Below are 19534 nucleotides of genomic sequence, written 5' to 3' on the forward strand. Positions count from 1 at the left end.
AGAACTTCAGCATATCAGGACAGTATAAAATAGTTGAAACTATTGCCATACTACAGTCAGTGAAATCCAGTAAATACCCATCAAATTACAGTCTAACAGCATTCTTAAGTATATGCTCGAGATGATCATCTGTAATAGGATATAGAAACAGGTTAATAGTAGTGTTATTCCTCATGAGCAAGCTGGCTTTAGAGGAAGCTGCAATTGCTACAAATAGGATTCCATAAAGGTTTATAAACAGTGGCTGTATTCATTGGCCTGATCCCTATTTATAACACAGTGTGGCATCTGGCTAGCTGGAATCGAGTTGAAGCTAAAGAAAATGATTCCATGCCCAAATTTTACCAAGCTCATTTAAACATAAGAAATCGATACTTAATGAGTCACAAAAACCTAGTAAGTCGTTCTGTAAAAAATGGGCTACTATCAGGTTTAGTATTTTCTCCTCTTTTACTTAATGTTTATACTCCTGATATACCTCTAACAATCTCTCATAATTCTGCTACACTGATGTTATGGCAATAGTGAACCCAAAAATATATAGGAGAAGGTGAACACAGTCTGAGAGCAGATATGAACTATTGAATGAATATTATAAGAAGTGGTGACTGTGCCCAAATGCAGCCAAAACAAAAATTGGACACGTTATCTCAGTAACTGCCTAGCAGTATGAAAAATAAATAAATACATCTTGCAGTTAACTGGATCAGAAATAATGTGATAAGGATACTGTTGGAAACAGCCTAAGGAGTTCAAGCAGGTATCTTACATACAAGGGGCAGTAAAATGAAAATGAGACAAATGGGAAAAAGTAAGCAAACTGTTTATTATTTCAAAAGTAATCACCGTGATATATTTACCCCATTGTGTGAGAAGTCAGGCAATGCCTTCACTGAGCGGAAGGACGACGGTTCAATCCCGCATCCGGCCATCCTGATTTAGGTTTTCCGTGATTTCCCTAAATCACTCCAGGCAAATGCCGGGATGGTTCCTCTGAAAGGGCACGGCCGACTTCCTTCCCCATCCTTCCCTAATCCGATGAGACCGATGACCAAGCTGTCTGGTCTTCCCCAAAACCAACCAACCTTCACTGAGAAATGTCTTCAGTTGCGTATGTAACTATGATTGTAAGCAGACGTGCACGTCTTTGTCTAAAGCCAACTGATGGGCAGGAATTTCTTTTCTCAGGGCTCCAAAAGTACGGAAATTGCATGGGAAGAGATAAGACCTGCATGGTACAAAGGTTGTTTAGAGCACACTGCAGAAGTTTCACTGGGACAGCCCCAATCTCTCCCCATGCAATTATTTCCATATTTCTGGAGCCCTGAATAAACACACCCATGGCCATCAGACAAAGAAGTGCATGCCTCAGTATAATCATGGTTATGTAGGCAGCTGCACACATTTTTCCATAAAGGCATTTACTGTTTTGTCTCACAATAGGATTAAGGTATCAACAGTTCTGGCAATTACTTTTCAAATAACCAAAAGTGTACTTATTTTTTGCCATCTGCCTCTCTTAATCTTACTGCCCCTTACACTGCTGCATACTCTCTAGTGTCCTGTAGAGTTGTGCTCCAGTATAGTGCAGGAGGAGGCACACCAAAAAATACGTCTACCTAAACGAGTCAACGCATATTACAAGGATGAATGAAATATGCACAAGAATTTTTTTATACACATTTAATTAAGCTTCAGAAGAATTCATGCACAAGAACCTATTTTTCATTGTAGTCTCCTAAACAGGAAATACATTTTTCCCAACAGACAGGCAGTTTCTTGGCCCCATTTTCATAAAATGAACATGGCTGTGACACCAGCCAATTGCACATGAACACTTTAACATCACCATCAACGTCAAATCTATGTCCTCCAACTTCTTCCCTTAGAGGTCCAAACAAATGAAAATCACAGGGCGATAAGTCTAGACTGAAGGGAGGATGTTCTAGCGTGGTCAAAAACAATTCCTGAAGTTTTTGTAGAGTTCAGGCATCTATGTGGGGTTGAGCATTGGCACCCACCTTACGAACAATTTCCGAAATAAATGGCTGTCAGTAATGATCACCTAAGCATTTTGTTTAGGCAAAAATCGAGAGCATGTATGAATTTCAAAAAAAGCATGACACTGTTCTGCCTACAACTACATTTATTTGCAACTGGTTTCTGTTTTAAAACATTAACAAGGCAGGAAAAATATTACAGAAGTATCATGTGTCACACATGTCTTGAGATAAAGTTTACAATAAATACACTAAAGAGCCAAAGAAACTGGTACACCTGTCTAGTACAGTGTAGGGTCTCCGCGAGTCCACAGAAGTGTCGCAACACGACGTGGCATGGTCTTGACTAATGTCTGAAGTAGTGCTGGAGGGAACTGACACCATGAATCCTGCAGGGTTGTCCATAAATCCATGAGTACGGAGGGGTGGAGATCTCTTCTGAACAGCATGTTGCAAGGTATCCCAGCCATGCTCAATAATGTTCATGTCTGAGGAATTTGGTAGCCAGATGAAGTGTTTAAACTCAGAAGAGTGTTCCTGGAGCCACTCTGTACCAATTTTGGATGTGTGGGCTGTTGTATTATCCTGCTGGAATTGCCCAAGTCCGTCAGAATGCACAATGCACATGAATGGGTGCAGATGATCAGACAGGATGCTTACATACATGTCACCTGTCAGAGTCATATCTAGACATATCAGGGGTCCCATATCACTCCCACTGCATGCGCCCCACACCATTACGGGGCCTCCACCAGTTTGAACAGTCCATCGCTGACATGCAGGGTCCATGGATTCATGAGGTTGTCACCATACCCGTACTCATCCATCTGGTCGATACAATTTGAAAAGTGACTCGCTTAACCAGGCAACATGTTTCCAGTCATCAACAGTCCAATGTTGGTGTTGACGGGCCCAGGCAAGGCGTAAAGCTTTGTGTCGTGCAGTCATCAAGGGTACACGAGTGGGTCTTCGGCTCTGAAAGCCGATACCGATTATGTTTTGCTGAATGGTTTGCATGCCGACACTTGTTTATGGTCCAGCATTGAAATCTGCAGTAATTTGCAGAAGGGTTGCACTTCCGTCACGTTGAATGACTCTCTTCAGTCGTCGTCGGTTCCGTTCTTACAGTAACTTTTTCCGGCCACAGCAATGTCGGAGATTTGATGTTTTACTAGATTCCTGATATTCACAGTACACTCATGAAATGGTCATATGGGAAAGGCCCCATTTCATCGCTACCTCGGAGATGCAGTGTCCCATCACTCATGCGCCAACTATAACACCACGGTCATACTCTCTTAAATCTTTATAACCTGCCACTGCAGCAGTAACTGATCTAACAACTGTGCCAGACACTTGTTGTCTCGTATAGGAGTTGCCTACCCCAGCACTGTATTGTGCCTGTTTACATATCTCTGTATTTGAATACACATGCCTATACCAGTTTTTTGGTGCTTCAGTGTACATGAATTGCCTTTAAATGTACACACAAAGACAAATCAGTTTTAACAAATGTGACTAAACAGGAAATTCACATGAGGATTGAGTGGACTGAGACTGTTCCACTCATGTTATTTTCCTGTTTAGACACATCTGTTAACTGATCTGTCTAATGTACATACATCTACAAGTTGCAAACAAAGGTTATTGCAGACAGCACAGTGAACGATTTTTTGAAGATCACCTGGTCACTACCGTAGCTTACACCAACCTCAGTAGCAATTTCAGCAACATTTATTTGGTGATCATCTTTAATAAGCTGGCTAAGAAAGTGAATATTTTCCTCAGTCACACAGGTCCTCGGGCGATGTCATGGAGCTGCATTCTCGGCTGTTTCCAACCTTTGCAAAAAAGTATGTATCATGCGGACGCTTAAGATTTCCTCAGGATATTGTCCCCAAATTGTTACTCAAGTCTTTTGAAAATTTGGAATGGTTTTACATCCTCCGTTATAAGAAACTTGATTATAATGTGTTGTGCAACAGACGACGGTACCTCTTGCTCAGACATTGCAATTCTGCCTAAAGAAATGGTATAACAATGTTGTAGCTGTGGAGAACTATCACTGGAAATGGCAACAACAACAGAAAGTGATCGCATCGCTCTATGCTTACAAAGAATTGCATAATACAAAAATTTCAGTTTATGAAACTCCCTGGCAGATTAAAACTATGTGCCGGACCGAGACTCGAACTCGGGACCTTTGCCTCTCGCAGGCAAGTGCTCTACCAACTGAGCTACCCAAGCATGACTCACGCCCCATCCTCACAGCTTCAATTCCACCAGTACCTTGTCTCCTACCTTCCAAACTTCACAGAAGCTCTCCTGCGAACCTTGCAGAACTAGCACTCCTGGAAGAAAGGATATTGCGGAGACATGGCTTAGCCATAGCCTGGTCCAGCACACAGTTTTAATCTGCCAGGAAGTTTCATATCAGCGCGCACTCCGCTGTAGAGTGAAAATCTCATTCTAGAAACATCCCCCAGGCTGTGGCTAAGCCATGTCTCCGCAACAGCCTTTCTTCCAAGAGTGCTAGTTCTGCAAGGTTCACAGGAGAGCTTCTGTGAAGTTTGGAAGGTAGGAGACGAGAAGTTGTGAGGACAGGGTGTGAGTCGTGCTTGGGTAGCTCAGTTGGTAGAGCACTTGTCCGCGAAAGGCAAAGGTCCCGAGTTTGAGTCTCTGTCTGGCACACAGTTTTAATCTGCCAGGAAGTTTCATATCAGTGCACACTCCGCTATAGAGTGAAAATCTCATTCTAGATTTCAGTTTATATTTTATTCAACCTTGTATAACCAATGAAACCCACACTAAGACCTTGGTTGCATGCACTTTCATTGTTCTGACAGACATGATATGACAACAAGCCACAATCAAGGAATGGAACAAGTTTCATGCTCCCGTATTTCCAAGAGTACTTTCGATCCACACTGTGCTGGATAATGCTCCTGACTGAAGTACCACACAACTGAAGGATGCCTGGAAAGAGAGATGGAAGTATAGCATAGGTTTTCACTGTAAGAACTACAAAGACTCCACTATACAAGCGCCAGAGTCTAAGGTACCCAGGAAAGTCAGTGCCGCCTAAACAGGACCTCAACAGGCTGTGCTAGAAGTACGACTACAAAACGGAGAGGGAACATAATTTGAAAGCCCTGAATGTGACTGAGTGGCAGCAATGCGAATAGTGGAGGACATTGTCCTGCTGTGCTGCAAGACAAGACATTCTGGGAAATGGGAGAATGCCCTGAAAGCTGAAGCTGTGACTTGGATATCAAATACTGAGAGAGATCTATAAGTGAGAAAGGCTGTACAAAAGTTATTTTTTGTGATTTGTATCAATTTTGTCAGAATGTTGTATTCTCCACAATAACATAGCAAATGAATGCAACTTGAATACCTCATACCTTGTCATACTTGTTTAGTTATGTACTGAATAGTTTACTATTTTGCCAGTAACTTTATTTAAATGTTGATCAAAAGTGCTATTAAAAATCATGTTAATTTAAGAAGTGGTCAGTTCCATGTGTTAGCTGACACCACTACTGAAACGAGAACCAAAAAATGCTTCTATCAAACAAATGTAAATTACTGTTTAAACAACATTTAACAGCAATTTCTTATCAATTAATGTGAGCGCATTGGCGCAAGAATACTCGCATACTTATTTGTGAACAAACCTTTGTCTGTTTATTGTACATGGTCCGAGTGTGACTGAATGTTTATAACATTTCTTATTTAAATATTGTTATAATATATTAAGTTTAGTGTGGCAAATGGTGAAGTTGAATCAAATCATGTCTGTAGATCTTACGAACAATGTATATATGGTGGGGATGGCCTTCAGCCAATGGAGAAGCAGGCAGTGGCAGAACACCACTGGATGCGTAGACACTAATATCACACTACTCCATAACCAGTAGGAAAAAGGAGGGGGTGGTTATACTTACGAAAAATAGAGTTAACTCCAAGAACCTTTAGGGTAATGGATAGTGTTTGTGCCACAGCAATGCATCTGGAAACACACAAGCTTTTACTGCTGACAGCTCACAAACCATCAGCGGCAAATATTTCAATCTTCGTAATGCAGCCTGAAAACAACTTAATATATTTATGCAGTCTTAAATGAGAATCACTGATTGTTGAGCCATGGACATAAATTTTTTATCAGATAGTACTGATCAAGAGGGGACAGTTTTTGGTGGTATATACTTTGGGTTACCTCCAACAGTTAAGTTCCCAATTGCAACTGAAGGACATAATGCACCAGCCAATTTTAAGTTCTTAACTTCTCTAAATAAAAAAGCAATATCAGTGACTAATTGGGCCATGATGGTGAGATGTTAAATACATTGATCAGTATAGATTCAGATCATGGAAACAAAGTATTGCATCCCAGACTCATAAATTCAAATTGTTGTTTATAGAGTAACATTGAATCTCCACAAGTATCTCAAACTCCTGGTGGACCATCTTCCACAGATTTTAGAAGACATTCCACTTCAGACTAGCAGGAACCTGTGGTATCAACATGATCGTTGTTCAGCCCACAGTGCACAAATTATGACTATGTGTCTTCAGGTATTGTTTTCAAATCAATACATTGGATGAAGAGGGCATGTACCATGGCCGGCCCGTTCTCCACATCTGACGCCATTGGATTTTTTTCTGTGGGGGAAGCTGAAAGACACTGTGTATAGGGACATACCAACAACACCAAATGGTATATTGCTGCTGCTTGCTCTACAGTTCCCATTGGAATACTAGAAACATGTGCATAGTACACTGCAAGCTTATACTGACACTGGTGGTGGTCATTCTGACCACAGGCTTTCAGGGTACATTGGTTATTTACGTGACAGATCCCACTGAGGTACTCTATTCACCTTTGTCTTTTGTTTATCCTTGGCAATGTCCCATTTAACAAAACGACACCTCCGGAGACACATTAACATCTGTGGACTGCACATACACACTCATGTCTAATTCAGATTCGTTTGTGCTACCACTTGTAATAAACAACTGTCCATGTTTACAATTTTCAAACTGTGATATCTCATAGACTCCTTGCAGTAGACTAATGCAACAAGCACTTTGACATTCTAATTTACTGTACTTTGATTGTGGTCCTACCAATAGGCATTGTTACATAATATCTGTACTTTTCTAAATAAACACACAATCAAAAATGACAACATACTTGTGTACAGGCTGCAAATGTTGGGGCCCTGGCTTATAGCCCCTTCCATTCCTGAAATATTTGCATGCAAGTTTTAGGTGATTCAACCTGTACAGTAACAGCATGTGTCTGGCTTCAAAGACCATGAGTTCTTGATAATGAAGTTTTGGCATTGAAACTAGCTGTGATCAAACAAATAAATAAAATGCAAGTGTAGAAAAGTTACTTCCAAAAATTCCACAAGTTCAAGTATTTAAGCAACACCCTTCCTACTTGTCATTTATCTAGTGGACATAAATTATAAAAAAGAATGAGCAGATGTACTTCATGCTGCCCCAGACACATTCACTTAATTGGGCTGTTGCGATCTTCAGTCAAAAGACTTGTTTGATGCAGCTCTCCATGCTAGTTCACCTGTGCTAGCCTCTTCACCTCTGGATAAATTCTGCACTTGCATCCATCTGAACCCACACCAAGCAAGGTGGTGCAGTGGTTAACACAATGGACTCGCTTTCAGGAGGACGGTGGTTCAAACCCATGTCCAGCAACCTTGATTTAGGTTTTCCATGATTTCCCTAAATTGCTTGAGGCAAATGCCGGGATGGTTCCTTTGAAAGGGGACAGCGGATTTCCTTCCCCATCTTTCTCTAATCCGAGCTTTAATGACCTCTTTGTCAACAGGATGTTAACACTAATCTCCTACTACTACTACTCCATTTGAACCTGTATATTCTCTTCAAGCCTTGGTCTCGCTCTACAATTTTCACCCTCCCACTCTCCATCATTACCAAACTGACAATTCGTTTATGTCTTATAATGTGTCCTATCAATAGATCCTTCTTTTACACATAGTGTCAAGCTGTTTTTTCTCCAAAATTCTATTCAGTACCTCCTCATTAATTAAGCATTCTACCCATCTAATCTTCAGTATGCTCCTGTAGGACCACATTCCAGAAACCTTTATTCTCTTCTTGTCTGAACTGTTTATATTCCACATTTCTCTTCTGTACAAAGAAACACCCCAATATGTTCAAGAAACATTTCCTCACAAAGAAATTTATATTCAATGTTAACAAAATTCTCTTTTTCAAAAACAATTTTCTTGCTATTGCCAGTCTGCATTTTATATTCTCTTTATGTTGGCCATCGTCAGTTATTTATTTCCCAAATAGTAACACTCATGTACTACCTTCCTGTGTTATATCCCAACCTAATTCCCTCAGCCTCACCTGGTTTAATTTGACTACATCCCATTACCCTTGTTTTACTTTTGTTGATATTCACCTTATAACCACTTTTCAAGACACTATCCGTTTCCATTTCTGACTGCACTACAATGTCACTGGAAGACCTCAAAAGTTTTTATTTCTAGTGCTTGAACTTAAATTCTTTTTTGAAATTTCTACTTGGTTTTCCCTCTCATCTTGTTCAATGTACACATTGATTAACAGGAGCAGTGGGAGGGGAGGGGGAAGGCACTACAATCCTGCCTCAATCTCTTCTCAGTTATAACTTCCCTTTCATGTCAACTCTTATAACTGCTTTCTAGTTCCTGTACAAGTTGTAGATAACCTATTGTGCCCTGGACTTTATCCTTGATACCTGCAGAATTTCAGAGAGAATATTCCAGTCAACACTATCAAAGCTCTCTCTACATCTACAACTGCTACAAATGTAGGTTTGCTTTTCTCAGTGTAGTAACCAAAACCAACCGCGGGAATGCCTTGGGCTGCGGATTGGAGCCACCAGGCGGGGAAGCCGCTGGCGGTGGAGCACGCACCACCGGGTAAACACAAGGACGAGTCAGACGACAGACCAACGACAACCGACAACGACCGACTATGACCGACACAACAAGGAAGAGATAAACAACGGAGGCTTGTAGAAACCACAACACCAAACACCAACAGTAAATCCACTCGGAACCAGAGCCAGGCAAATGTCAACAACGAGCAACGACCAGAATGCAGTACCGCCGAGATAGAGACGCAATCCAGAGCGAGTACCAGACTGCTGGACTAGGGTAGAGCGGGTCCCTATATACGAAACCAGAGGGAGCATCTATTGGCTGCGGTCTGCACGTGGTGTGGCGGTGGCTCCCTCGCTGCGCGAGAGCCGCTGCGCGGAAGAACTGCCACGGAGCCCACTATGGACTGGCCACGTCCATTTGTTCTGGCGCGTGTTCGACTTCCGCGACGGGAGGAACTAGACTCAGTCTTATCCCCTAAGCTAAGTCATAGGGGCAGTACTGCCTTGTTTCTTCCTACATTTCACCAGAACCCAAATGGATTTTCCCTGAGGTACATTTCTACCAGTCTTTGCAATCCCCTGTAGGTAACGAATGTAAATATTTTGCAAACCATGACTTAACTGAGGTTTTGGTAATACACACGTGGCATCAACTGAATTCTTTGAAATTTGAATAATTAAATTCTTCTGTAAGTCTGAGGATGAAATACAAGTTGGATAGTATTGCAATGGCTGCTATCATAAAGATCTTAATATTTCTGAGGGAATGATTTACACTCTAAATGCCCTTTTTTTATTATTATTTGGGTCTTGTCAGACTCTGTCAAATTCTTCTCGCACTATCAGTCACCCTGAACTGCTCATGTTTCATTTTGTGTTGATCTCCCTATATTCACTTGATCAGAAACTCTGGTCTATCTGCCACCACATTTCACTTACTCTCACTATGTATAGATTCAACTTTCCATTTCCCTCTTTAAATTTTCTAACCTTCCTATCCCATATAGGGATTGTCCAAATCGAACAACATTTTGTAACATTAAGTCATACAGTAGATGCGCATTTTGTCCTTGGCTTCTCATTGCTTTCACCACAGCAAGACAATATTGGCTAATATAGCAAGGCAAGATCAGCTAATAGACCACACTGCTTCTCCTGCAACTACTGAAAAGGTTGCTGCCCTCTTCAGGAACCATTTTTTTAGTTTGGCCTCTCCAAAGACACGTCTCCTATGTGGTTGCACATTTCCTAGGGGGATTCACCTCAGAATGATCAGAATATCTCAAGCAATACCATAGGTTTTTAAAAAATTGTGTTAATAGATAGAAACATCTAATATAAAATTGTGTAGGCTTCCGTGGCCAGAGTCAACTAACATGAAAGTTTTCTGGGTAAGGTACCATGTCATATTGTAAATGATGTCATTGATGAAACTTTTCAACCGTAGTTACATCGGCCTTCTTCTGGGTCTACATGTTAAGAAACATCTTATTTCTGGAAGAAGTTTCAATCACATTATGTTTCAAGGAGAAGTGCAGTGCAGCATTCACTGGGGTTCACATGTAGAACGCATTTTAATCTGAGCAGTTAATCACTGGCTGAAAAGTGACTGAGTCACTGTCAGGCAATCCAGGCCCATCGGGAAGCTCAAAGGCATAGATTATTTTAATTGAACTGACTGTGTTCTTGGTGAGTTGTATATAATTACACAGCAAAACACACTTTTTTGCCAATGTTTAAGAAAACATTAAATTGAATAATCTAGATTATGTGTAACAAGTTCATTTATTAGTGTCCCTGTTTCAAATATGTTATTGGCATCACGTTGTGTACTACGAAACAATCCACAAGCACAAAAAAATTATTAAGTGGTAATTTCAAATATATAAATGTCCCACAATATACAACAAGGAAACCAAGTTATTAAATGAGATATTACAGTACTAGAGACTGCATATAGAGATTCTCACAGCACAACCAATATCGACATCAAGACACTATTTACTATGCAACAGTGCATCCAGTTCGTTTCTCTGATTTTCACTTATTTACAGAAAGAATTTTAGTCTTTGGTACACAACAGAATTTCATAATTTGTGTGGGAAGAGGGTGCAATCAATATAAATTTCCTATGCTATTCTGACACTTTCAAGAAGTGGTGAGAAAGCAAATGATGTTTAGTTTTAATAACAGTTCTGGCGGACTTTTCAATGTTTTTCAATTTGTATTATTTCAGTCATTCAAAGAAATTGCCCTCTTTGTAAATATCTATGGAATATGTGTGGGTTGTATCTAAATAATGTTGTGTAACTGTGGAGTGTGTTTCCAGCAATTTTCAGCATCCACAAGACTCTTCAGTCATAGATGCTGCTGTTCTTTTCTTAGCTAGAATATGAAGTGTCACTGTGGTATGTGTTAGTGCTCCAGCCTGCTTTATTTTCTTCCCCTGGAATTTGCTGTGAATAAGGGTGGGTTGGTAGCCATTGTTTAGAGTACTGTTTTGATGGTACATAATACTTTGCTTAAATGAATTGTGGACTGGTCACAGGGTAGCATAAAGTGGAATGCAGCATGTTTTTTGGGAACTTTATGCTATGAAGTAATTATAATCCAAGTCTGAACATGATATCCTTGTATATTTCAAACTGGTCTGTTCCTGCTTCGATTTCTGTGTGTATGGCTAGAAAGTTCACAGCTGATCAAAAGTATCCATGTACCGTTATGTAATGTGGAACTGACCATTATATGACACAAGAGGTGGAACTGTCACAATTAAAGGAGGCAGAAGCAGTAATTGCGGAATGGGTTGGTCACGAGAATTCAGTGGCTTCGGACATGGACTAGTCATTGGATATCATCTGAGTAACAAATCCATCACAAACCTTTCAACCCTTCCAAAGCTGTCCAAGCTGACTATTGGTGATGACATTGTGAAATGTAAATGTTGTGTCTAGACAAGACAGCCTAGAGACAATGAGAGGAAGCCGAAAGGCACGCGCTTAAACTCACGCAGGCTGGCGTGAGGTCTGAAACAGGATACGTAATGAATGCTATAAAGAAAAGTACGTAGCTTCTGGAATACTTAACTTTAATCCACATTTGTAGAACATCGCTCTTGATGATACATTAATAGAATCTCAATATCAATTGAATATGGCGCCTTGCTAGGTCGTAGCAAATGTAGCTGACGGCTATGCTAACTATCGTCTCGGCAAATGAGAGCGTATTTGCCAGTGAACCATTGCTATGAACGTCGGCTGTACAACTGGGGCGAGTGCCAGGACGTCTCCCTAGACCTGCCGTGTGGTGGCGCTCGGTCTGCAATTACTGACAGTGGCGACACGCGGGTCTGATGTATACTAATGGACCGCGGCCGATTTAAAAGCTACCACCTAGCAGTGTGGTGTCTGGCGGTGACACCACAGTAAACACAAAGGAACCACCACAGCAAAACCAGGGTGTCAGTCAGAATGGTGACTTCACTCCAGACCTCAGCATCCAACATCACTATCTTCTCTAGTTTGGTTCTTTAGGAAGAATGGGCTGCCATTCCTCCACAAAAAACTCAATGAAAGCTGTTGTGTCTGGAAATTATTTTAGTTACATGTCATATTATAAGAAAGAGATTCAGACAAAAGTTATTGGCAGGCACACCTGGGTGCACTGTGAGCTGACATAATGGTGAGTGGGACATTTGGAAAAAACAATGCATTTGGAACCAGCTGCTCACCAAGTTATGACTTGAAGGTCAGCCAAGGCACTAGCACATGGCTACCACTTGTCACAAGGCCAAGAAGGTGAAGGTCTGAGGCCGCACTCATGATAGGAAAAATTCTGGTACGAGCCTTGTCTATTAGACAAAATGTTCCTAGCATGCCAGAAAGACAATGAAGAGAGTTGTGTGCTATTATAACTGAGTGAAACAGACCCCCAATAAGCATATGAAAGAGCAGCCATAGCCAGTATCAAATAAGACTGTGAGAGTACCAACAAAATATACATGCAGTAATCAGCCTGTGAAGCTGAGGCAGGAGCCAGTGACATTGAGTATTAATCCGGGGGCACAACAACAACTGATAGAGATGCAGCAAACTTACAACTGTCTGACATAAGTGACGTAAGTACCACTGAATAGTTTTGAACAGAGACAGGCTGTCTCTGCTTCAGATAGCAGGGTAGCAGGTCTCACTTGCTAGTAGCAACAAGTAGTTGCATAGTACTCATCTCTTGTGAATTAGGTCAGAGGCCAGTGCTATAATAATTTGGCCATGTGGCCACGGAAGTTAGTAGTTAGGCGCAATCGCAATTTTTTCAACAGATGAAGAACAAGGGGCAACTATTGCACGTTTCTCTGAGTTAGGCACCCCAGGTACTGCATTTAATAGCAATTAGAACAAGTGGCTCTTGTCTACTGATAATAGGAAGCCCATTTGTTGGTGAGACATCTCACATATAAATATGTTTAACAGTAAATAAACTTGTTTAAATAGCTCATATCATATCACTTCGGCAGATCAGCCCTGTCAAAGATCCTTCTCTCTTCCCAGCACCAACCCTACAAGAACCAAGAAGGTTCCACTCCCTCTCAACTCCATTATAGAGATTAATTATGGGAAAGCACAACAGAACAATATTGTCATCAACACCCTGACTGCCCCATGTAGACTACACAACACTATATTGATCGTTTGGACCTGTGATGGGGTGCAACAACGTGTCCCCAGCAGAGTTCATGCCATCATAAAGGTGAAAGATGAGCACACCACATCCTAATGTCCACTAATAAGTATCCAGATACTTTTGATCAGATAGTGCAGATACCACCTACTTCAGTACATTTTTATCTTTCCACCTCACAAACAGTCTGTGTTGCTTAGTTATGCAACTGGCACCAAAACTCCATCTTTAAATACTGTGAATATTAGTAAAATACACTGTTGTGTAATAAACAGGACCCTACTGCCAATATTGATTGTGCTGTGAGAAGCACCATATTCATCCTGTAAGTTGGAAGTTATCCCTCAACATCTCACACCACTTTATTTCTTTCTTATACAAGGTGTCCCAGAAATCATGCAGCAAACTTCTAGGAGAGGTGGGGCACATCATAAGGATTGATAATTGCATGGCTACCCATGCCCACAAACATTGTTGTATGCTGCTAGGTGGTGCTTTACATGAGAGTACTGGAGGGGAATGTGAGGACTTCCTCATCTGAGTGCTGCCAGAATACGAGGAGCAAGGAAATGTATACGAATGGTGAGCTTGCAGACATGCACTTAATGTATGGAATAGCTGAGTCCAGTGCAGGTGTTGAGAACATTTATCTAGAACATTTCCTCGACAGACATCAACCACACCACAGTTTGTCTGCATGTTTGCACTCAAATTTGTGAGAGTTCAGTTAATTAGAAAGTGACAGGGCTACTGAGTGGCACAGGCCTTGATCGGTGCATTCAGTTGTTAGGGAAGGAAGTCTGCATGGTGCTGTGGAGACTTATCCAAGTACCAGCATATGTGCTTTAGCATCAGACATTAGAATGTCTCATAGCAGTGTCCAGTGTGTTTTGAACACCTTACATGCTTCTTGTCTCCAAAGAGTGCAGTTATTGCACACCGATGACCATCCTGCACATGTGCATTTTGCACAGTGGTTTCTGCAACAAAGTGGCCGAGATGTGCATTTCCCCACTTATGTATTGTTCACTGTTGAGGCCACATTCACTAGGGATGGAGTATTAAATCACTACAATTAGCAACTGCGAGCATGAGAAAACCCCATGGTGTGTAGCACCATGTGGCAAAACATCGCCTCAAAGTTAATGATTAGGAAGGTATGGCTGGCAATTATTTAGACAGGCTGTGGGTTTTTACCATTCTGCTTGACCATCAAGAATTATCAGACCTTTCTGGACAAGGTTCTTCCTGATTTTGAAGATGTACCAGCAACTGTCCTGCTCATTTTGGATTGGCTGTTCATAGGCACGTGAACAGGTCATCAATGGACTGGCTGTGGCACACCCGTTCCCTGGCCCCCAAGCTCATCAAATTTATCAAACCTCAATTTCTCTCTGTGGGGAGCCATGAAATTTCTTATGTATTGTGATCCTGGGGAGTCTGAAATGAATCACATCACAAGAATTGTCTGCGCACACGCTACAATCAACAAACTCTTGGTGTGTTCGATCATGTACAACAGTCAATGCTCCATCGGTGTCAGGCATGCGTGGTGTCTGCTGGTGCAAACATTGAGCATCATCTGTAACATCAGAGCTGTGTTCATGTCGTACATTACGTATACTCATTATATCCAATAAATGTTGCAAATGAATCACTCTTGTTTCCTTTCCGACCTTCGACTTCCGCTATCAGTTACGCCGGATGTTAGCGGCCAGGGGTTGCTACGTAATTCTCAATCATCATGATGTACCTCACCTGCCCTAGAAGTTTGTCGGAATATTTCTGGGACACCTTGTATGCTACAAGACCATCATTTAGTTTTAATTAGCTCTTAATTTTTTGTTGGTTGTAGATTCTTTGTCTCAAGGTAGGCTACACTCTTTGTCTCGAGGTAGACTACATTCTTTGTTTTGAGGTAGACCCCAAGACTTGTGTAACATCTTTCCAGCAGTACCATTAGAAAATGGGCTTTAACAAGAAACTTTGACCACATAAATAAAATTTTGTGAAAAATAAGCAACAATTAAATTCTTGTGCATTTTACAATGGAAGCTGTAGAAGTTATTGCCATAGATTTATTAATGACTGTTGTTTTCCTATGAATACCTTCTACGCTGAGATCTGTAATCAGAAATCAAATTATACATCTGCTGAAAAAGTTTACAGAGTATACTGGTAAATTAGACTGGGAGCTGGTTCATTTTTCCAGTAAGAACACCTTCATATATCAGTTTTTGCTATACAAATTCTGTTAAGTGCAAAATTGGCCAAAATAAGGTACCTCTGCAGACACATAGTGTTAAAGAAGGCTGCAAGATACTGATATGTGAAAAGGTGATTCATAAAGAAAGTTAACAAATTTTGAGTTACATCAAATGCTTCTTGTGTACAACTCAGTGTCTTCCTACACATAGCAATATGGAATTACAGTTTCACTGTCTATAACTTCGACGGCAGACAAACTTTCTGGTTTTTGTGGCACAAAGGCTTGGCATCAAGAGTAGCAAATGAGATAGGACATTTTGAGTATGTCACAAAGGAATTAAAATGTGAAGTAGAAGTTCTAACCAAGTATTCTGGTACATGTGCTGGATGAACACATACACAAGCATTTGAAGTGTGAGGTTTTCGTACAACCTGAGGGACAGAAAAATAGGAACTTTCTGATTGTTCTATTGGGAATATGACTGGATGGAGGAAGGAAGGAAGGAAGATTGGGTTTCACATCCCGTCAACATCGAGGTCATTAGAGATGAAGCACAAGCTCGGATTGTGCAGAGGATCAGGAAGGAAATTGGCCGTGCCCTTTCAAAGGAACTGTCCAAGCATTTAGCTGAAGTGATGTAGGGAAATCACAGGAAGCCTACATCTGGATGGCCAGACATGGGTTTGAACCATTGTCCTGAATGCAAGTCCAGCGTGCTAATCACTGTACTATCTCGCTCGGTCTCCATGACTGGGCATAGCTGATTAGGCAGTGACTTTGCATCACATTTTAAAATATAAGCTCCAGCAACACAAAGTACACAACAACTGTCAATTTTGCAAATAGAGACAAGTATAGTATTTACTCTGAATAAAACACTCAAGCTTGCAATAGTTGCCTTCACCATCATCATCATCATCATCATCATCATCATCATCATCGGAGTTAAAACCACTGAGTGTCCGCGTTGGCACAATGTTCTGCTTACATAGATGCAATAGCAGCATCCGGAATCTTCCAGAAAGGGCCGAAGTGACACATGTGCAGAAGGCAAGTTGGGCAGCTCGTAGCAGCTCCATCCTGTCATGGGACCTACACGTCAAATGGTGCAAGGGGCTGGTGCCACATTCAAAACTGCTGCTTCTGCCTTCCTACAAGTGTCAGGCCTCCGTATTTGCTTTCGCTTGATGGCCGAAGCCCGTCCCCATGACCTACTAGGTGTGTATCCCTGGTCTCTGTTAAAATTGTCACTGTTTATTCTAATTTTGGCTACTTCTTTTATAACAGAATTCTAAACTGTCATCTTTTCAAATTGTATTCCATGTCCGGTTTCTAGGCAATGTTTACCCTTGGCCGACTTCTCAATTTCTCTTTGTTTAATAAGTTGTAGATGCTCTGCACAACACTTAGCACAGTGCAAATAGCTTGTCCTATGTAAATACAATCACTTTCACAGAGGACACCATACACACCAGGAACTCCAAAGACCTATGTTGTGTTTAACGGGCTGTAACGTATCTCATATCTTGGAGGCAGGCTGGAACACTGGTCATAGTTCATGTCTCTCCAGCACACATACTGTCTTGCTACTTGTTGCTCCATAACATGGAAGGAAAGCAGTTAGCTTGGCCCTTTCTGCCAATTCCTGATGTACCTATCATCGATGGTACCTGAAAGCTTTTCCAGTTTCTCTCTTGGTGTAACCATTTTCCCAGAACAATGCTGAAATTCAGACTCTAGATGGTCAGCATAAAAATAACAAATGGTTGCAAAGCATCCACTTTATTTAATTCTGAATCAGTGCTAAATAAACACAGTCAACAATAAAACTGACTTGTTTATGCTAGACATTTTATTCACTGCCACGACAATAAAAACATTTACCTACAAATTACTTTATTAAAGCTTTGAACGTAATAATCACATGTAAAGCCTATAAATAAAATAATATCATGGATTAAATGGCACACCAAATTGTTTAATTCTAAGTAACTAGTGGAAAGATACAAGGGCTGTCTCTGTGGCAGATTCAACTGCGTCTTGACTTTAAAGGTGGTTTTAGCTGCCACAGTGTTTCATTTTGTTCCATGTTCTACTGTTAAATTAAATAATATATTTTCCTTATGAAGAGTGGTCAATAAATAAGGTGAAGTGACATTCTAAAAAGAAATTGAAACAAACTATCAAGATTACATAGAAATAATTACTGCATACTGTAGATTATACTTTCTAACATTTACATATCATGTAAAGTGTAAAAAGAAGCCAACAGCTAGAGAAGTGCAAAATTTGGATTCTGATTATGCCACCACATTACTTTCAAGACAAAGTATTCTTTTTACTGTCATTCATATGCCAATCCCACAGGTACTGCACAAAGTATGTGTAAGAGTTTTAAAGAAAAGCTAAATACAACAGTCAAAAAGTACTGATGTAGTTTAAGTTTACAGAAACACAATTTTTGTCACTGCAGCCCCCTTCCAAGCAGCAGGCCATGAAACTGATTCACACACACAATCTAATTAGCTGTTTATATGATGACAATCATCTTTTAAATCTGTTGCTCTCCTCCCGTGTATTCCCTCAAAGACAAGGCTATTAGGTAAATTTACCTTACTGTAGACTACTTCATAGCACTATTAGAGAAAAGTATGCTATCATAAAAAATGGTAGAAAATCACAATAAAAAACCACATCAAGCAGTCAAATAGCAATTACGGGCTGAAAACAGACCTTACTGTCTGGTTGTCTTAAAGATGAGCCATGGTTGATAAAGATACTTTCATACAGTGTACATGTTGAGCCATACACTTTTAGTTTCATTTGAGCAAAAAATTTAAAACTAGCAAATGTTATTTAAAATTAAGCATCTTTCCGTTTTTCAAACAACATACTCTGATGACTTGTCTACATTCACCTTATTTACTGACTCTGTCTCATGCAATTATTTCTGCTCTGGAAGTTAGCTTACAAGCATTAATCAACATATCATTATGCATTAATTTACAGCACTGTGTGGCAGATACTTAGAGAAAAAAATTTAATTTATTACTTCACAACTTTTTTGCGAAATTTTCTGCATTATTTAAGAAAAAGAGAGGACAAAATGGTACATAACTTTTTTTAATCCAGTTAGAGCCCCACTCTTAGTACATTTGTACAGTATTACACTCTCCTGAAAACCTCCACATATTACAAGTCAGTTTTGAACAGAATTACCTACACAGTAAAAATACAAAACTGGTAATGCAACTGCAAATTTTTGTGCTTATAGGTGGTTTCTTACTGCATTATCTTTTCTTTCAATGGAATACTTCACACAGTCAACAATTCTGGTTTATGGGTGTCACTATCTTTCATCATATAACACATGTCAAACTTAGTCCTTGTGGTGGTCTTTAGCAACTCAATTGCGCTATTTCATTTTTTTCTCTCTCATTTATCACCGGTATTTCCTTTCCTCCTATATCATCAGCATGATCTCTGCTAGTAAGGTTGAGTAATTTCCTGCCAGAATTGTTTATTCCTCAACTGAGAAAATAACTCAAATTTCTCTTAATGACAACATTACACATGCAATGTGTAGCTTACAACAAAACTATAACTCACAATAGACCACACAATCAATTTCACATTTTACATTGTGATGATAACATGTGTTCACTTACACATAGACAACACATTAAATAATGGAACTGAAATTGAATAATGGAAGAACTGGTC

General features: G+C 40.3%; 1 protein-coding gene across 1 annotated transcript in view; it reads right to left on the reverse strand.

Annotated features, from left to right (window-relative positions):
* LOC126236768 (putative ATP-dependent RNA helicase TDRD12) overlaps positions 1-19534 on the reverse strand; it is a 487486-nt gene that overhangs the window by 299685 nt on the left and 168267 nt on the right. The window lies entirely within an intron of this gene.

The sequence above is a fragment of the Schistocerca nitens genome, chromosome 2, assembly GCF_023898315.1.
Source record: "Schistocerca nitens isolate TAMUIC-IGC-003100 chromosome 2, iqSchNite1.1, whole genome shotgun sequence".
NCBI lineage: Eukaryota > Metazoa > Arthropoda > Insecta > Orthoptera > Acrididae > Schistocerca > Schistocerca nitens.